At 39.1% G+C, this 22,072-nt stretch overlaps 1 protein-coding gene across 1 annotated transcript in view; it reads left to right on the top strand.

Moving 5' to 3' along the window:
- The window catches only part of CCDC102B (coiled-coil domain containing 102B), a 256,141-nt gene that overhangs the window by 69,300 nt on the left and 164,769 nt on the right, over positions 1–22,072 (top strand). The window lies entirely within an intron of this gene.

Below are 22,072 nucleotides of genomic sequence, written 5' to 3'. Positions count from 1 at the left end.
ATTGAAGTCAGGAGGAGAAGGGAAGGGGGTGACAGAGGATGAGATGGTTGGATGGCATCCCTGACTCAATGGGCATGAATTTGAGCAAGCTCCGGGAGATAGTGAAGGACAGAGAAGCCTGGTATGCTGCAGTCCGTGGGGTTGCAAAGAGTCGGACGTGATTGAGCGACTGAACAGCAACAAATACATGTATGATCTGTTGGTGTCTAAAGAAGCTGTGTATCAAAATATTATGTAACCATGCCTTAATCTAAAACACTCCTCCTCCAGGTTCATCAGAAGCAATAGTTTCTGTTTATGAAATTCCATATGAGTGGTGCTGCAGGTTTGTTTCCAGCAAGTGATAAAGTGTGGAGTCATTGACCCAAGTCTGCCGAAATACAGTGAGGGAATATGCACAGACCTTTGTTGCCCCTTGTTATGTGTCATTTGCATGCATCCTGACATTCGTAGAGCATAGTTATCATCATTCACAGGTTTACAACTAGTCTTCTGCATCAACCCAATGTCTCCTACCTAAAAATCATTTTTTAAATAAAGATAATTTCAAACTGTGAGAACCACAGGCAGTTTGGTAACATTTCTCAATGAGACGTGAATTTTAAAAAGTTAAGCTAGATAAAGTTTATTTCTGCCTTATGGATTCACGTTATACTGTCAGAAGGGTTTTTTTTCCATCTTAAATCGTGATTATGTATGTGATGTATGCTGTATACAAACACACATTTATGATGGATTCACCATATTTATATTCACGGATACCTAAGTGAACATGATGTCTCTGGGTGTGAACACTGACATTAAATTGATGTTCTATAGGAAAAATATCTCATAACGCAAAAAACATGCTTAGGATGCATATGTATTTGTTTTAGAATGAGTTCTAAATCTGATTAAGAAAATTAATACTTAAGATAGAATGCATCTGTAATTGAAACCATGCATTTACAGTCTCTGGCCACTAGTGGGTAGTGCAGACTTGATAACATCAATTTAGCTTTTCGAAAGCAACTGTTTTTGAAAAGGCTCAGGGCTTTGAGTTGGTTTACAAAATGATAATTATATTTTAAAACATTTAATGATTTCTATTCAAAGATGATATTTGAGGGTATCAAATTGGGAAATGTCTACTTTAAATTGCTTAACACAACTTTGTCAATGAGAAAAAAAATAAAACCAATGTAGAATTTCATAGTGTAAATAGGGTCTTTATTTTGATGCCCATGCAAAAATGTATATTAAAACATATGTGATCCTTTTACTAGATAAAATGATAGAATGTCTGGAATAGAGGAAGCTTCAAAATTGTTGAGGAAAATTTGTTTAAATGTCTGAACTTTTGAATGCATCTTTCAGTTAAATGAACTAAAAATTTGAGAAATGAAGAAAACTGGCAATGAATGAAAAAAAGTTTTTATTGCAGAGAATGAAAAGTTAACAGAGACTTAAAAATATTGTTCGAATTATTTACATGAACTTATTTTTCTAAAATATTTTTATTTATTTATTTGGCTGTGGCAGGCCTTATTTGTGACATGTGGGAGCTAGTTTCCTGATAAGGGATGGAACGTAGGCCTCCTGCATTGGGAGCACATTCTTAACCACTGGACCACCAGAAAAATCCATACATGGGATTTTTTTTTAAATATTTTTTCCCTTGTCCTAAAAGGGAATTTATGATATTCAGAGACTTTGGAAGTCATGTAGTATACACATATAATTTACTTCTATAAAACATTATAGAATGTTTAAAAAAAATTAGACAATAAAAATATTTCAGTTCAGTTCAGTCGCTCAGTCGTGTCTGACTCTTTGCGACCCCATGAATTGCAGCACACCAGCTTCCCTGTCCATCAGCAACTCCCAGAGTTCACTCAGACTCATGTCCATCGAGTCCGTGATGCCATCCAGCCATCCCATCCTCTGTTGTCCCCTTCTTCTCCCTACCCCAATCCCTCCCAGCATCAGAGTCTTTTCCAATGAGTTAACTCTTCTCATGAGGTGGCCAAAGTACCCGAGTTTCAGCTTTAGCATCATTCCTTCCAAAGAAATCCCAGGATTGATCTCCTTCAGAATGGACTGGTTGGATCTCCTTGCGGGCCAAGGAACTCTCAAGAGTCTTCTCCAACACCACAGTTCAAAAGCATCAATTCTTCGGCGCTCAGCCTTCTTCACAGTCCAACTCTCACATCCATACATGACTACTGGAAAAACCAAAGCCTTGACTAGACGGACCTTAGTCAGCAAAGTAATGTCTCTGCTTTTGAATATGCTATCTAGGTTGGTCACATGTAATTTTTATATATTCTTCATTTAATTGTTTTATATTAGATTGTAAGAGACAGGAATCTTACAGTACATTTAGAAAGGTCATTGTACAGTAGTTATAAGTGTGAAATATTTAAAATTCAAATAAGTTGATTGACAGATAAAGTTAGCATGATACATCCTCTGGAACTTCATATGAATTCTCCTTTCTTACTCCACTTCTCAACAATTCTGAGAAATGACCCTTCCTTTCACTGCAGCTTTTCATCTATAAAAGTTTTTGAATATTGCATAATTCTTTTTAAATGCCTGAAACTTACAAACAAATACATGCCTGGCTAAAAACTGCTAATGGAGAGATTAGCAGTTTTTAGAGTTGGAAACAGATGTGCTTAATAGACCAAGTTTTTTAAAAATGTATTTGAAAGTATGGTGTGCTTTAGAGGGAAATCATTCTTAAATTACTTACATTTAGAGAAGAGTAAATATGAGAATTTAATTGTAAAATCTAATAGGTATTTAAAATGCAACTTAGACAATGAGCAGCAGTAGAGATGGTTATATTCAAAATGCTGTTCCCATGCTGAATTTAATACTCAGTCAGCTTTCCCTCTGTGAGTCTGTGAATATTGATTTGAAATTAGATTATGAATTCCTAGAGTGCTATAATGACCGTTTTTTTGAAACTCATAATATAGAGAATCAAATATTCACATAAGTATTATCAATTACAAATTAGTATGATACCTTGCTTTAACAATAAGTGACTGATTCTTTGGAGAAGGCAATGGCACCCCACTCCAGTACGCTTGCCTGGAAAATTCCATGGACGGAGAAGCCTGGTGGGCTGCAGTCCATGGGGGTTGCTGAGGGTCGGACACGACTGAGCAACTTCACTTTCACTTTTCACTTTCATGCATTGGAGATGGAAATGGCAACCCACTCCAGCGTTTTTGCCTGGACAATCCCAGGGACGGGGGAGCCTGGTGGGCTGCCGTCTATGGGGTCGCACAGAGTCGGACACGACTGAAGCGACTTAGCAGCAGCAGCAGCGGCACAGTGTTCTTTTATAAATATTTGTTTTAAATACTTGTAGTGTTAGTTGCTCAGTCATATCCAACTCTTTGTCATCTCATGGATTATAGCCCTCCAGCTCCTCTGTCCACAGAATTTTCCAGACAAGTATACTGGAATTGGTTGCCATTTCCTTCTCCAGGGGATCTTCCCAACTCAGGGATAGAACTGCAGTCTCTCGTGTCTGCTGCACTGGTGGGCAGATTCTTGAACACTGCAGCACCTGGGGAGAGTAGGTGAAATCCTAGACTAGTTTTCTTATTACTTGAGAGGCTACTGCCCTACATTGCTGAAGATTTTAGATTTTCCAGGGCACCGAAGTGAACCTTCACATCTGTCATCCCATGCATCATGAAAATCTGTTCAACTTGTTCTTTGTAAGACATAAATCAGGAGAAAGAGTGAGACTGATAAAATACTATATTAGAGTTCTATAAATATATAAGAACAATGAAGCCTATGGGACCCCACTTTGCTCATACAAGTGCCTTCAAGACCTTTTAAACAAATGTAGTTAAGAATAATGTAAGCACTAAATTATGTAAATCAGAATTAATTGAACTACTAGTGGATAATTTATAGACATCGCCAAGGTAACCCTCAGAACACTGATATGACTGACTTAACTCTGAAGCTATTATAAGTATTATGAAAGAAAATTAGGCTACTCAGAACCTACTTTACGTGTACTAATAGAAACATAAAGTGGTAAAGAAAAATAATAGGTTGAAATCAGATGTTTTAGCATCTGATTAAGTTAACCAATACTAATTTAAAATTTTAAATATATTACAAAGAAGTCAGCTGATATTTAATTAATCCACACAAATGAATACTTTGAGAATGATGATTGAAGTAGGTTGAAAAGATAAATGATAAGGTCTCTAAGGGAGTTACACAGTGGCCATGACCAGTAGTCTGTGAACATCTTTATTCTCTATTCCAGCTGACAGGACACTTTCCAGCGATGCATGCCTCATAAATCCAAAAATTCTGGTTTTATCTTTTCCTGGAAGAAATCCCTATACAGGGATATCAGTTAAGACCATTCTGGAGATAAGGAGCCTGCTTTTAGTAAATAGCATGAGGTTTTTTTTTACTTGCAAGGCAGTTTTCATGTTGCAAAGGAGATTGGATCAAGGCATTCTGCTCGTATCAGCTCTGCTATGAATATACTGACATCAAAGGTATTGATTGTAGACACCTGAGTGAAGGAAGCAGCTATAAAACAGGACGGCATAGTACACCATTTAAAAAACTGTGATATAAAAAAATAGGAAAAATTTGTGCCCATTATTTTCATCTGCATTATCATTTCATAACTCTATAAACATCTCTTTTTTTTCAAATATACACTTTAAAGACAAGGTCTGAAGATAGGAATTCATGATATTTTGGGGGTAGAAGGTGGCATGTGTTTTGGTGAGGGGAATTCCAAGTATTTCTAATGATTTTGTTTAGCTTTATGGAGGTATAATTGATATGCAAACAATTGCACACAATGTATCCATTTTGATGAGTCTGGACTCACATCATGTTACCATCATGACAGCAAGGCACTAAACTTGTCCCTCACCTCCAACATTTTTCTTGTGTTCTTATGTGTGTGTGTGCTTGCTTTGTTGTAAGAACACTTCACATGAGATCTGTCCTTTTAACATATTGTGTTGGCCTAAAGGTTTGCTCAGATTTAAACCTGAACATTTTAAAGGGCGCAATACCATATCGTTGGGCTTCCCAGGTAATTGAGTGGTAAAGAATCCACCTGCCAAGTGGGAGATGTGGGTTCAATCCCTGGGTGACAAAGATCCCATGGAGAAGGAAATGGCAACCCACTCCAATATTCTCGCCTGGGAAATCCGAAGGAGAGAGGAGCCTGGTGGGCTACCGTCCTACAAAGTTGGGTGTGACTTAGCAGCTAAAGAACAACCACAATACTGTATTGTTAACTACAAGTACTATGCTGGACTACCGATCTCTCGAACTTATTCATCTTGCTCAACAGAAACTTTCTATTCATTTAAACACAATTCCTCATTTTGCCCTCCCCTGCTCCTAGCCCCTGATAACCATCCTATTCTGCTGCTGCTGCTGCTAAGTCGCTTCAGTCGTGTCCGACTCTGTGCGACCCCATAGAAGGCAGCCCACTAGGCTCCTCTGTCCCTGAGATTCTCCAGGCAGGATTACTGGAGTGGGTTGCCATTTCCATCTCCAATGCATGAAAGTGAAAAGTGAAAGTGAAGTCGCTCAGTGGTGTCTGACTCTTAGCAACCCCATGGACTGCAGCCTACCAGGCTCCTCCATCCATGGGATTTTCCAGGCGAGAGTACTGGAGTGGGTTGCCATTGCCTTCTCCAACCATCCTATTCCACATTTCTGTAAATCAGGCTGTTTTAGATATACCTCATATGAGCATCGTGCCATATTTGTCTTTCTGTTATTGACTTACTTCACTTTAGCATAATTTCCTCTAGGTTCATCCATGTTGCAAATAGCAGAATTTCCTTACCTTTAAGGCAGAATGAGATTCCACTGTATGTATATACCTCATTGTCTTCATTCATTCACTGTTCATGGACATTTGGCTTGTTTCCTTGTCTTGGCTGTTGTGAATAATGCCGCAGTAAATATGAGGATGGTGGCTCAGCAGTAAACAATTCACCTGCAATGCAGGAGCTGTGAGTTCGATCCCTGGGTCAGGAAGATACCCTGGAGGAGGGCAAGGAAATCCACTCCAGTGTTCTTGGACAGAGTTACCTGGTGGGCTACAGTCCCTAGGGCCACAAATAGTCAGACATGACTGAAGCAACAGCACGCACGCATGCACCCACATATGTGCATGCAGATATCTCTTAAGAGACCTTGATTTCAATTATTTTGGTTATATACCCAGAAGTGGGATTGCTGGATCACATGGTACTTATATTTTTAATTTTTAAAGGAATCCCTGAACTGTTCTCCATAGTGGAGATTTCCCATATACCTCCTGTCACTACCCATAAAAGCCTTTCCAATGGTCAATATCACTCAACAGAATGGTACCCATTTTACCAAGGATGAAAGTTCCTTGACACATAATCACTCAGGGTCTACCGTTTACCCTAGGGTTCAGTTTCAGTGTGAATGTACCTTAGGGTATGTTCTATGGGTTGTCACAAACCTATCCTGATATATATCCACCATGATGCTATCAAATGTAGTGCTTTTATGGTCTTAAAAATCCTCTGCTCCATGCATTCATCCTTCCCTGCCCCAGCCCTTCCAACACCTGGTAACCACTGATATTTTATTGTCTCCATAGATTTTCCTTTTCAGAATGTCATAGAGTTGGACACACAGTATGTAACCTTTTTAGATTGACTTCTTTCATTTAATGATATACTTTCCTCCATGTGTTCTCATGGATTAATAGCTCCTTTCTTTTCAGCACTTAATAATATTCCATTGAAAGGATGTACCAAAGTTTATCAATCACCTGCTGAGGGATATCGTGGTTGCTTCCAAGTTTTAGCAATTATGGACAAGGCTGGTATGAACTTCTATGACCAGGGTTTTATGTGGTTTTCAACTCCTTTTCCCTGGTAGCTCAGCTGGTAAAGTATCCACCTGCGATGCAGGAGACGCTGGTTCAATTCCTGGGTTGAGAATATCCCCTGGAGAAGGGAACAGCTACCCACTCCAGTATTCTGGCCTTGAGAATTCCATGGACTGTATTAATAAATCTGCCTGTGGTGCAGGAGACCCAGGTTTGATCCCTTGGTTGGGAAAATCCCCAGGAGTACGAAATGGCAACCCACTCCAGTATTATTGCCTGGAAAATCCCATGGACAGAGGAGCCTAGTAGGGTTACAATGTTGTGTTAATATCTGCCGTACAGTTCAGTTCAGTTCAGTTCAGTCGCTCAGTCGTGTCCAACTCTTTGCGACCCCATGAATCGAAGCATGCCAGGCCTCCCTGTCCATCACCAACTCCCAGAGTTCACTCAGACTCACGTCCATCGAGTCCGTGATGCCATCCAGCCATCTCATCCTGGGTCATCCCCTTCTCCTCCTGCCCCCAATCCCTCCCAGCATCAGAGTCTTTTCCAATGAGTCAACTCTTCACATGAGGTATCCAAAGTACTGGAGCTTCAGCTTTAGCATTATTCCTCCCAAAGAAATCCCAGGGTTGATCTCCTTCAGAGTGGACTGGTTGGATCTCCTTGCAGTCCAAGGGACCTTCAAGAGTCTTCTCCAACACCACAGTTCAAAAGCATCAATTCTTCGGTGCTCAGCCTTCTTCACAGTCCAACTCTCATATCCATCTGCCATACAACACACATGAATGAGCCATAAGGATACATATATCCCCTCTCTCTGGAAGGTCCCTCCCACCCCACTCCCCTCATTTCACCCCTCAAGGTCATTACAGAGTACAGAGCTGAGCTTCCTGTGTTGTATAGCAATCTCCCACTAGCCAAGATCGCTTCAGTCATGTCCGACTCCCTGCAACCCTATGGACTGTAGCCTGCTAGGCTCCTCTGTACATGGGGATGGTCCAAGCAAGAATACTGGAGTGGGTTGCCATGCCTTCCTCCATGGTATCTTCCCTACCAAGAATTGAACCTGAGGCCCTTATGTCTATTGCATTGGCACGCAGGTTCTTTACCACTAGTGCCACATGGGAAACTATCTGTTTTACATGTGATAATGTATATATTTCAATGCTATTCTCTCAATTGGTACCACCTCTCCTTCCCGCATTGTGTCCCCTAATTATTATCCCCTGGTAAATGGGTTCCGGTCTTAGATTATTTTCTAGGCCACTGATCACCTTCTAGACAGCAGCATCTGAATGAGGCATCCTCAGGGTTGTGTCCAGGATAGCAGCTCCAAGTGTGGCATGTTACGTGGGAGGAACTGAGTGTAGCTGCTCAGATGAGAAAGAGCTCTGGACATGGTAGAGACTCAGAGCATCACACCCTCCTCTTCTAGGCTCTGGTGCATCCTAATTAGTACAGTAGTTTTAAAGAGAGTGGAGAAATCATAAAGACAGAAGGCTCCGTTAGCTGGTATTTTTACAGAGATCATATGGGAGAACTGAAAAGGCACAGATGACACACTAGAACAAAGAGTACTCTTTGAAATGCACTTTCGAATGTGTAATTGTCACTTGAGGCAATTTTCCTTTGTAATATAGTTCTGAGGTTGTGATCAAAGCCAATGGAATATATAATTCTGTATTCACGTTAACATCATCTAGTATACACAAAAGGAGGTGCTGATGAAATCTCACGAGGGTTCTCACATGGATAATCTGGATATTATAAAAGGAAGAGTAAATAATCTTTTTCAATTGACCAAGTTAGCAAAATGCATTAGATTCAACTGAAAATAATTTTTTAATATATATATGTCCAGGTATCTCTTGAAAGATTTTGATTTAATTGGTTATGAGTGATGATTATATATCTGTGTATTTAGAAGCTCATTATCCTGCTGCACACCTTGAATTGATATCTGCTGCTCTAAAACATGAGCTGGAGAGGAGATTGGGCAGTGTGGAAATCCCCAAAACCCATTGTGATAATTTCACATTAAAGTTCAACTTGGCTTGGCCACTACCACGTGCCCATGTATCTGGTCAAACATTATTCTGAGTGTGTCCATGAGTGTGTTTTGAGATGAAAGTAGCATTTGAATGAATAGACTCAGTAAAGCACATTGCCCTTCCTGATGTGGGTGGTCCTCATCTCATAAGTTGAAGGCCCGAATAAACAAAAAGTCTGATCTACATGCAAGTAACAGGGAATTCCTTTTGCCTGTCTTTGACCTAGAATACCAGTTCTTCTCTTAATGGAAACCAGTTTTCATGGAGGATCTCGAGCCTTTTGGACTTAGATTGGAGCTCCACCATGAGCCTTTCTGGTTCTCAGGTCTTTTAACTTGGATTGGAGCTTTTACCACTGGGTCTCCCTGGTCTCCAGCTTGCTGACTGTACATACTGGGGATTGTCAGCCTCCATAGTCAAGTGAGCCAATTCCCTATGATAAACACTTTTATGGAAAATAAAAATAAATGAAATTCTATGTATGTATCAGTTCAGTTCATTTGCTCGGTAATGTCTGACTCTTTGTGACCCTTGGAGACTGTAGCACGTGTCTTCCCTGTCCTTCACTATCTCCCAGAATTTGCTCAAACTCATGTTCATTGAGTCATTGATGCCATCCAACCATCTTATCATCTGTTTCTTATTTCTCCTCCTGCCCTCAATCTTTACCAGCATCAGGGTCTTTTCCAATGAGTTTGATCTTTGCATCAGGTGGCCAAAGGATTGGAGCTTCAGCTTCAGCATCAGTCCTTCCAAAGAATGTTCAGGGTTGATTTCTTTTAGGATTGACTGGTCTGATCTTCTTGCTGTTCAAGGAACTCTCAAGAGTCTTCTCCAGCACTACAGTTTGAAAGCATCAGTTCCTCAGTGCTCAGCCTTCTTTATGGTCCAACCCTCATATCTGTACATGACTACTGAAAAATCATAGCTTTGACTATATATATAGGTTTCCCGGGTGGCTCAGCTGGTAAAGAATCTGCCTGCAATTCATGAGACCCCAGTTTGATCCGTGGGTTGGGAAGTACCCCTGAAGAAGAGATAGGCTACCCACTCCAGTATTCTTGGGCTTCCTGGGGGCTCAGATGGCAAAGAATCCGCCTACAATGGCAGAGACCTGGGTTCAATCCTTGGGTCACAAAGATCCCCTGGAGAAGGAAATGGCAACCCACACCAGTATTCTTGCCTGGAGAATCCCCATAGCCAGAAGAACCTGGCAGGCTATAGTCCATGGGGTTGCAAAGAGTCAGACACGACTGAGTGACTAAGCGTGTGTGTGCATGCACACACACACACACACACACACACATATCTTGGTCTGTTTCACTAAAGAACCTTAATACATCAACTTTACCAAAAAAAATCTATAACCTGACCATACCTTCTTTCTGCAAGTTCTAGTTTCTTTCTGCTCAATGGCTTTTTTCTCTTTTCCAGTTGTATTAACATAACTAGCATTGAAAGAGCTACATGTACTTCTAGTTAGCCACATCAATATAAAAAGAAAGAAATGCTTTATATAGTTTATGACATCTTACTTCTGGACTATTTTCCATTGTTCTGACTTTTTTTTTCACTATTTAGATGGTTTTTGCTGATTCTAGATAATGCATTGTTTATACAAAAGCCACAAAGTCCCAAAGAAGAAAACTGATTTTGTCAGCTCTTTCATCATGGGAAAGACTTACACAGATCAGGTTCAAATCTCCAATGATTTTGAAATGCCATATGTTAGGGGAAAGGAAGAACATATTAACAAGTTTCAAGTCACCAAATTAGTGAAAAATCATGTAAAATGGAATGTTTCCAAGAGTAGTGTAATTACGTTACAAACAGCATCATATGCAAAAGTTCAAGTGCCATTTTAATATTGACAGAGTTTAAGTATGAAATCTTCGAATTGATTTTGAATCACATTCACAATGATAAATTATCTACAAAGAGAAGTGGATGATGAGGCTTCTTGATTCTTCCTAAAATAGGGATGCCAAGAAGACAAATTAAGAAGTGAAAACTTGTATTGTGTTTCAGATTGTTTGATTAAGAATGCTTCTAACAGATGCTCTTTGTGACTTAAAATTAAACTAGAAGATTTAATTGCTGTAATTCTTTTGATTAAATTAATCTTTCCTTTTTACATATTTTGATAGGTTTATTTATATGTAATTTAGGCTTACCAGGTGGCTCAGTGGTAAAGAATTCAGCTGCCGATGCAGGAGATGTGGGTTCAATACCTGGGTTGGGAAGATCCTCTGGAGAAGGAAATGGCAACCCACTCCAATATTCTTGTCTGGAGAATCCCATGGACAGAGGAGCCTGGCAGGTTGAAGCCCAGTGGAAGTCAGATATGACTTAACAACTAAGCAACAGCAACAACAGATATAATTCACATACCATGCATTTCATTGTAAAGAGCATAATACAATGGTTTTTAATATATTCACAGACTTGTGCAACTGTCACCATAATCATCATCGGTTGAGAAAGAAACCCTAGATCCTTTAGCATGCATGCGTGCCTAGTGTTGTCTGACCCTTTGTGACCCCATGGATTGTAGCCCACAAGGCTCAGGCAAAAGTACTGGAGTGGGTTGCCATTTCCTTCTCCAGGGGATCTTCCTAACCCAGGGATCGAACCCATGTCTCCTGTGTTGGAGCCAGATTCTTTACCATCTCTGCCTCCAAGGAAACAGATCTTTCAGCAGTCACTTCTTAGTTCCCTAAAATCCCCACAGCTTTAGGTAATCACTGATCTAATGTAATACTGTAAATTTACCCATGCTGGACATCTCATAGAAGTGCAACTTTAAATTGCTTCTTTCAACTTATGTAGATTTTTTAATTGAGTTTCTATAATCTGCCTTCTTACCAATTATTCCTATGACAACTCAATAAAGAACATAAACATGCTGATTTTTTTTTAATGGAAACATCATTAAATTTTCTAATATTTAGAAAAATTTTCTAATTTTTAGAAAAAATTATGAGACATAATTTTCTGTTTCCCATGCACGCTTAGTTGCTCAGTTGTGTCCAACTCTTGGCGATCCCATGGGCCATAATTCACCAGGCTCCTCTAGCCATGGGATTCTCCAGGCAAGAATATTGAAGTGGGTTGCCATTTCCTATTCCATCTGTTTCCCATAAGAAAATACATTAACATTATCTGTTTTATGCATGTCTGAAGCAAGAGGTTAACATTTTAAAATGATATTATTTTTCTAAATGAAAGCTTTGATTTTGACAGATATTCGGGTGCATATACTTAGTTGCTCAGTCGTGTCCAACTCTTTGGGACCCCATGGACTGTAGCCTGTCGGGTTCCTCTGTCCATGTGGAGTCTCCAGGCAAGAATACTGGAGTGGGTTGCCATGCTCTCCTCCAGGGGATCTCCCAGACCCAGGGATTGAAACCAGATCTCCCACATTGCGACTGGATTATTTACCATCTGAGCCAATAGGGAAGCCCAAGATTACTGGAATGGGTAGCCTATCCCTTCTCTAGGGGATCTACCCATCCAGGAATTGAACTGGGGTCTCCTGAATTGCAGGCAAATTCTTTACCAGCTGAGCTACCAGGGTCAGATACATAGGTCATCAGATGCATAGGTCGTCAAGAGACCGAGACTAAACAGGAAAACAAAGAAAAACATTTCAAATTCTAAAATGTTGCAGAAAAGAAAGATATTCTTTCACTATGACCAAAGTTGGTACTAATTTCTTACTTGGTGAAGTTAAATCACACACTTTAGCCCTAATAAAATATATTCAAACACGAGTATTTGATTTTTCCTAGTCTTCAGTTCAGTTCAGTTCAGTTGCTCAGTTGTGTCTGACTCGTTGCAACCCCGTGAATCGCAGCACGCCAGGCCTCCCTGTCCATCACCAACTCCCAGAGTTCACCCAAACTCACGTCCATCGAGTCGGTGATGCCATCCAGCCATTTCATCCTCTGTCGTCCTCAGCTTTCTTCACAGTCCCATTCTCACATCCATACATGGCCACTGGAAAAACCATAGCCTGGACTGTGAAGAAGGCTGAACGCTGAAGAATTGATGCTTTTGAACTGTGGGGTTGGAGAAGACTCTTGAGAGTTCCTTGGACTGCAAGGAGATCCAACCAGCCCATTCTGAAGGAGATCAGCCCTGGGATTTCTTTGGAAGGAATGATGCTGAAGCTGAAAATCCAGTACTTTGGCCACCTCATGCAGAAAGTTGACTCATTGGAAAAGACTCTGATGCTGGGAGGGATTGGGGGCAGGAGAAGAAGGGGACGACACAGGGTGAGATGGCTGGATGGCATCACGGACTCTATGGACGTGAGTCTGACTGAACTCCGGGAGTTGGTGATGGGCAGGGAGGCCTGGCGTGCTGCTATTCATGGGGTCGCAAAGAGTTGGACACAACTGAGCGACTGAAATGAACTGAACTGAACTGAACTGACTAAATGGACCTGTATTGGCAAAGTAATGTCTGTGCTTTTGAATATGCTATCTAGGTTGGTCATAACTTTCCTTCCAAGGAGTAAGGGTTTTTTAATTTCATGGATGCAATCACCATCTGAAGTGATTTTGGAGCCCCAAAAAATAAAGTCTGACACTGTTTCCACTGTTTCCCCATCTGTTTCCCCTGAAGTGATGGGACCAGATGCCACAATCTTCGTTTTCTGAATGTTGAGCTTTAAGCCAACTTTTTCACTCTCCTCTTTCACTTTCGTCAAGAGACTTTTTAGTTCCTCTACACTTTCTGCCATAAGGGTGGTGTCATCTGCATATCCGAGGTTACTGATGTTTCTCCCGGCAGTCTTGATTCCAGCTTGTGCTTCTTCCAGCCCAGCATTTCTCATGATGTTTTCTACATGTAAGTTAAATAGGCAGGGTGACAATATACAGCCTTGACGTACTCCTTTTCCTCTTTGGAACCAGTCTGTTGCTCCATGTCCAGTTCTAACTGTTTCTTCCTGACCTGCATACAGATTTCTCAAGAGGCAGGTCAGGTGGTCTGGTATTCCCATCTCTTTCAGAATTTTCCACAGCTTATTGTGATCCACACAGTCAAAGGCTTTGGCATAGTCAATAAAGGAGAAATAGATGTTTTTCTGGAACCCCCTTCCTTTTTCCATGATCCAGCGGATGTTGGCAATTTGATCTCTGGTCCCTCTGCCTTTTCTAAAACGAGCTTGAACATCAGGAAGTTCACGGTTCACGTATTGCTGAAGCCTGGCTTGGAGAATTTTGAGTATGACTTTACTAGCATGTGAGATGAGTGCAATTGTGAGGTAGTTTGAGCATTCTCTGGCTTTGCCTTTCATTGAGATTGGAATGAAAACTGACCTTTTCCAGTCCTGTGGCCACTGCTGAGTTGTCCAAATTTGCTGGCACATTGAGTGCAGCACTTTCACAGCATCATCTTCCAGGATTTGAAATAGTTCAAATGGAATTCCATCACCTCCACTAGCTTTGTTTGTAGTGATGCTTTCTAAAGCCCACTTGACTTCACATTCCAGGATGTCTGGCTCTAAGTGAGTGATCACACCATCATGATTATTTTGGTCATGAAGATCTTTTTTGTACAGTTCTTCTGTGTATTCTTGCCACCTCTTCTTAATATCTTCTGCTTCTGTTAGGTCCATACCATTTCTGTCCTTTATCGAGCCCATCTTTGCATGAAATGTTCCCTTGGTATCTCTAATTTTCTTGAAGAGATCTCTAGTCTTTCCCATTCTGTTGTTTTCCTCTAGTCTTACACTATGGTAATCATGTGCAGCTTCAGTCAATATTTAATTAAGAATTAAATGATGCTAATCCTTAAACATCCTGTTTTCTAAAATTAAAAATCTAAAACACACTTTTGCCTCCCTAAAAACTTTAATGTTCTGTAGTTTCACGTTCTGTATACAAAAACAGAAAATACTCTAAAGAACCCCAAGGAACCCCATAAAATATATTTAAAATTTTTGTCTCATGGCTGGACTTTTTTAAACCTCTGTGATCTTCATCCCCCTTCCCAATTGCATTATTCCATCTGAGAAGCATTTTCATTTATATCTCAAAACATAAGCCTTTTTTTTGTTAAACACAACAATATCATTTTCAAACCTAAGAAATTAACATTACTTTGCTAATATCAAATACTCAGTGTTCAAATGTCCAGTTTTTAAATAAACATCAATTTTCACAGATGACTCATTTGAATAAAAACTCAAATGAAGCCCAGATATTTTAATTGGATATGTTTTTGTAAGTGTGTTTTAATATGTAGATTTTTCTTTATATTTCTTTCTTCTTTTTTCCTTTTTATAATTTACTTAAAAAGCCAAGTCATTTATCATGTAAAGTTTTATTTTGGGTTTTAGAGATTGCATCCAGTGGTATTATTTAATATGTTTCTCTGTCCTCTATATTTCTTATAAAAGGTTGGTTGGATCAATAAGTTTAATGTCAGTAATTGTTCCAGAGTGTTCTCTTAGGTAGTGTGTTCTTCCTATAAGAAGCATGTGGTTTTTGGATGTCCCCGTAGCACTAACAAACTGATGTGTGATCAACTTTTCTCAGGGTTCATATTTAAAAAAGAATAAATAAAACTGACGATAATTCTTATTTCATTTCTATCAATAAGTAATTTCATCCATGGATACACAAACTAATTGGAAAAATGTGTCCATCTCATTAAAAGATGCATTGCCAGTAAATGATAAATTTATATTTAAAAATTATGTATCACAATATGTGCTATCTGATTTTATTTTTATGAAACCATGTACCTGAAATAATCTTTAAAATAATTCAATCCAAGATACACTTTTTAACATTTGGAACCTTACAATCATAATATATGCATACATATTTTATGCACATATTTCTATTTCATCTTATAGAGTAAAAACCTTTTCAAGTATAAACATATGTTACAGTATGATGACACGAAAGAGATGGAATAGAAATAAAAATTTAAGAAATAAAATTATCGATATAATTTTTTTTAACAGATGAGAGTGAATATCACATTTATGTGGTTTTTATATGTCATTGAATGAAGCATTGGAGAAGGAACTGGCAACCACTCCAGTGCTCTTGCCTGGAAAATCCCATGGACAGAGGAGCCTGGTAGGCTACAGTCCATGGGGTCGTGAACAGCTGGACATGACTGAGCGACTTCACCTTCATTTTTCACTTTCATGCATTGGAGAAGGAAATGGCAACTCACTCCAGTGTTCTTGCCTGGAGAATCCCATGGACATGGGAGCCTGGTGGGCTGCTGTCTATGGGGTCAAACAGAGTCAGACATGACTGAAGTGACTTAGTGGCAGCAGCAGCGTGAAGCATGATACAACCATTTTACTTAAAATGTCAATAGTTAAAATTCACCAGAAATTTTATTTTTTGAATCTAAATAAATATAGTATTTTAAGACACACTTTAAAAAGGTAAAGGATACTTTAGCCTGAGAGCAAAAGAGTTTAAAGACCACTAAAATCAGTGTTTTATTTTGACTTGAAAGATACAGTAAAATTTGCATTCATGGTAGTTACACATTCTTTAGTCTGTTTACTACCATTTTTTCAGGCTGAAGGAGGGAATTAGGTAAAGTTTACTTAAAAGAATATTTGACTAAATTTTGAATCTGTAAGTGATGAAATTTTGGAGGCTTCTCTGTATGCTTATGGTTAATTCAAGTTATTTGAAAGAGCTGAACCTTGTTGCTAGCTGTCCCTGGGACAGTGGTATTTGGAGAGCCTTCTCCTAGTTCTTTTTTTCAGTCTTCATTCAGGTTGTCACAATATTCCTTCTGTTTTTGTTTTGGGTTTCTTTGGCTTTGAGCATGTAGGATCTTAGCTGCCTGTCCAGAATGGAACCTGCACCCTGTACATTGCAAGGTGAAGTCGTAACCCCTGGAGCACCAGGGAGGTGCCTGCATGGCCTTCTGCTGGAACAATCTCCATCCTACATTCCTCACTTTTCATGAGAATCTGGTATCCTCACCTGCCTAACTGTTAAACACTTGGTCATATATTCTGAACTAGTTGATAGTCAATATTTATCCCTAAAGCCAAATTATAAATGTTATGTATCAACATGAAGGCAATGGGAAGAGCCACTGAAGTGTGTTGATTAAGGTCAATATGATTATAATAAAAAATGACTTAAAGTTTGGTATAAAGAAGAGATTGGGAGACATGGGTGATGAAAAAACAGTTCTGAGTCTGTCACGTAATCCAGAAAGAAATAATCAGATGCCCTAAGCTTGGTGGGGGATGTGCAGAGATGTGGAAAGTTGAGAAATATTCAAGTGAAAGAAACCATGATGTTTGGTGATCAACTGAACATTGAATGCATTTTCCTTCTCCTATATTATCCAATTAAATAAGAAAATAATTTATGTGATACAATATTTTTGTTTTCTAGACTTTGTCTCCAGAAAGATTTTCCACTCTATGGTAATCTAAATGTATTAAAGTAAATATTTACATGTAATGTTGCTAATTTTCCAGAAGTGAATTATGGCAGATATTTCTGAAGTCAGAGATATGATAAGTTGCCTGATTTAAGCTTTCAGAAATACTGCAGTATGAAAAGAGGAACTTTGAAGAGAAATTCTGGAATTATATTATGATGCAATTTCAAAAAAAAAAAAAACTATTGCAGCAAGAGACTACACTTAAATGAATTTTATATAAAAGGACATAAACTTGGAAAATGTTTTCTGATGCTGACTCATTCACTTAATCAGACACTTCCTATTTCTGTCATATCCAATTTAACTGCTGTGATATATCATTTGTGGATGACACTCATAATTCTGCTGAATTAATAACTTTTAGCATCTGCCTGTCCATGACTTTTAACTTTTCAGTTGCTAAATAGAGATTTTTAGTTACAGGTCCATTAATCCAAAGGTTTCCCAGGTAGTGCCAGTGGTAAAGAATCCACCTGCCAATGGAGGAGACACAAGAGACTTGGGTTCGATCCGTGTGTCTGGAAAGTTCTCTGGAGTAGGAGATAGCAACCCACTCCAGTATTCTAGCCTGGAAAATTCCATGAACGAGGCTAGTGGGCTACAGTCCATGCAGCTGCAGAGAGACAAGACTGAAAGACTAAGCACACACCATTAATTTAAACCTTAAGTTGAAGAGCTAAGTGGCAAAATTAAGGTGGTTTTGAGTTCAAAATATGTTTAAATGATCAAAATAACTCATTTTTTCTTTACCTATGTAACAAAGATATTTCTAATGTAGCAAGGTGTGTGGTTGGGAAACTTAAATACTGTGACTCTAGGATCTTTTAGAGTAGGAAGGAAACTAGGGTTCTGTTTTGTTTTCCACTCTTTTCGTTTTCATTATTTGAAACAAGACTGGGAAGAATTCATTGATTTGCCCCCAGCAAGAACCTGTTAAAGAAAATAACTCATTATTTTAATAGGAGGGAGTATAGTTGTTTCATTAATATGCTAATCATTTTTTCTGTTATATTGTTTTAATTGCTTTAGCTCTATACTATTTTATTTATTGTTTTTATTTTCTTCTTTGTTCTTGCTTGTCTGAAGTCTGTAGGAACCATGAGGTCAGAGTGGCTGGTTTAGAATCAGGGGTTGGAGTAAATAGAGACCAGAACTGATGGTTATAGAACTAAGAGGCTAATAAAAATTTTGATTTATACTCTGAGTGGATTGGGAAGCCTGAGGAAAGATTTGAATACAGGAATTACATGGTTTGATTTACCTTATAAAAAGCTTTATTTGACTGCTGTTTTGAGGAAGAAAATACAGATCCACAAGGAGAAGCAGAAAGTGTGGCAGCTTATTAAAATAAGCGAGATCATGGTGGTTGACCAGGGCGGTAGTGGTGAAGTTAGAAAGTGAATGGATTTAATAAATTATGTGAAGGCTAAGTTCAGTTGATTTGTTTTTAGTCTGAATATGGCACACCAAAGAAAAAATATTAAGCATAAGTGAAATATTTTGGGCTTGATCAAAGGGAAGGATAGAAGTGATATTTGCTGAAATGGCAAAGACTAACAGAGGAACAGGGCTTCCCTGGAGGCTCAGCTGGTAAAGAATCCACCTGCAATGCAGGAGACCCTGGTTCAATTCCTGGGTTGGGAAGATCCCCTGGAGAAGGGACAGGCTACCCACTCCAGTATTCTTGCCCTTTCCTGGAGGCTCAGATAGTAAAGAATCCACTTGCTATGCAGGAGACCTGGGTTCAATCCCTGGGTTGGGAAGATCCCCTGGAGGAGAGCATGGCAACCCACTCCAGTGTTCTTGCCTGGAGAATCCCCATGGACATAGGAGCCTGGTGGGCTGCAGTCCATGAGGTCGCACAGAGTTGGACATGAGTGAGCAACTAAGCACAGCACAGCAGAGGAGCATTTGAAGAAGTACTTAGTCTTTTCAAAATGTTAAGCTTTGGAATCCTATGGAATTGATAAGTACAAAGTTGGGTGTGTGGATGAGGAGTTCAGGGGAACACCTTTAGGATGGAATTAGACGTTTGGAGGTTGTTAGAGTTCCGATTGACATGCAATGCCATGAGTGTGCATGAGCTGTCCAAAGGACTGAATGCATTGAGGAAATGGGTACCCTCCAATATTTAACTCTGTCTTATAACTATTCTAGTAAATTTTATTTGAAGGATGACTAAACATATGCTAAAAATGTTGTTTTATTGTTCTTTAAAATTTGAAATCGCTTTGTCCTTAATTTATGAGTGTAATATATATTTATAAATATGTAAACCTAGACAGCATATTAAATATATAAACCTAGACAGCATATCAAGAAGCAGAGACATTACTTTCTCAGTAAAAGTCTGTATAGTCGAAGCTATGGTTTTTCTGGTAGTCATGTATGGGTGTAAGAATTGGACCGTAAAGAAGTCTCGGCACTGAAAAATTGATGCTTTCTAATTGTGGTGCTGGAGAAGACTCTTGAGAATCCTTGGAACTGCAAGGAGATCACATCAGTCAGTCCTAAAGGAAATCAACCCTGGAAGGACTGATGCTGAAGCTGAAGCTCCAATGCTTTGACCACCTGATGCGAAGAGCTAACTCATTGGAAAAACATTCTTTCCTGATGCTGGGAGAAACTGAGGACAAGAGGAGAAGGGGGCGACAGGGGATGAGATGGTTAAATAGCTTGACTGACTCAATGGACATGAATCTGAGCAAACTCCAGGAGATATTGAGGATAGAGGAGCCTGGCATGCTTTAGTCCATGGAGTTACAAAGAGTTGGACATGACTTAGGGACTGAACAACAAAAACAATTATGTATTTGTTTTTTCCTCAAGATGATTAAATTTTTAATAAAACATTCTCTTTCATATCTTAAATTGTATCATTTTTCCTGTTTTGTTTTTTCCATCAGACATTCTATTCCTTTGTCCTGGTCACATCTTTTTCATACTCTTGAGGTTCTACCTATGTCCAGAGATTCTTGATTTTCCACTCACAATGATGAATGAAATGGAATTATTTTATGTAATTGATGTGGATTCCCTCTACTGCCATGTATGAAAATGTATTTTCCTCCCTCTTCTCTCCTTTGAGGGGTTTATTGAAAGTTCTGTTGACAATGGAAGGGCTCATTATTGATCTAGTTCCCTGGGAAGTAATGACCAAGATTTCAGAAGTGAAGTGAGGGGCACTCAATTACCAGCATGAGTTAAATTTGACTCTGATGAACACAGTCCCAAAACTGTTGCTTGCAATTTGTTATTCTTTTATTAGAAAAGCGACTTTTATTTTATTTTGGCCAGAGATTAATGCCATGCTATCTATTTAACTGACATGAAAGTGGAGAGAAACGTGTGGAGACAGCCTTTTAGTGGACTTTGTTGCATGATGTCCTGTTTCACTCCTGCCTTGCATGGTGTGTTTTCCACATTACCAGCTCTGAACGTGGAGCCTTTGTGTAGTTGGCAAATCAGCTCCTCCTTTCACTGTGGTCCATCTCCAGTATGTTGGGGTGATGGGGTCTTCTGTTATGCTCCTTCTGCTATCTGTTTCTATAAGCTTATTGCCTTTCAGAATATTATTAAGACACTTAGTTTTATAATTATAGATGGAGCATTGGTTTATGATTAATAACTCAGGTAATGAATTTGGCAGGAATGTTCTCAAATTTTCTTCCCCCAGTTATTAGCTTTGTGAATTTGAGAATGTTACTTAAGCCTAGTAAAAATGTGGTTTATTTTTCTTTAAGGGGTAATAATCAGACCTAACAGAAAGGATTACAGTCAGCATTAAGTAAGGAACTATATATCAAGCCTGGTTTCTTGAGATTAGTATATGCTTAATATTACTGTTTGGAGTAGGAAATGACAACCCACTCCAGTATCCTTGCCTGGAGAATTTCATGAACAGAAGAGCCTGGTGAGCTGCAGTCCATAGGGTCGCAAAGAATTGGACATTTCTAAGTGACTAAGCATGCAATATTATTATTAATAATAATAACATGAGTAACATTATTTAAAAATTTTACATAAGTGATATAATGATAGCTTTTATATTCTGATTTATTGTCTGGTTGTATGCCAATTATGTAATTTTAATTCTGGAAACCTACATAGTATGAAGAAAACATGTTAATAAAACAAAAAGCACATGTGCATATATCCACATATTAAATGTTATGATTCTGCTGAAAACTTCTAATTATAAGAAACAGCTACAGGGAAAAATCATTGTTTGCATTTCTAGGATTTTTCTCATTCTTATGTTTATTTTTATAGACAATTTTTTTTTTTCCTGTAGTTGTAAGTTCACAGCAAGATTGAATGGAAGGTGGTGTTGCCTGATAGCCCAGTTGGTAAAGAATCTGCCTGCAATGCAGGAGACCTCAGTTTGATTCCTGGGTCAGGAAGATTCACTGGAGAAGGGATAGTCCAGTATTCTTGGGCTTCCCTTGTGGCTCAGCTGGTAAATAATCCACCTGCAATGGGGAGACCTGGTTTTGATCCCTGGGTTGGGAAGATCCCCTGGAGAAGGGAAAGTCTACCCACTCCAGTATTCTGGCCTAGAGAATTCCATGGTCCATAGGGTTGCAAAGAGTCGGTCACGACTGAGTGACTTTCACTTACACTTACTTACATATAATTCCCACCCCACATTCATATGTGGCTTCCCTCATTATCAAAATCCTTCACCCCA

The sequence above is a fragment of the Capricornis sumatraensis genome, chromosome 21 (assembly GCF_032405125.1).
Source record: "Capricornis sumatraensis isolate serow.1 chromosome 21, serow.2, whole genome shotgun sequence".
NCBI classification, from domain to species: Eukaryota; Metazoa; Chordata; class Mammalia; order Artiodactyla; family Bovidae; genus Capricornis; species Capricornis sumatraensis.
The sequence above is the reverse complement of the archived record's forward strand: the minus strand, read 5'-3'. Positions and strand labels throughout refer to the sequence as shown.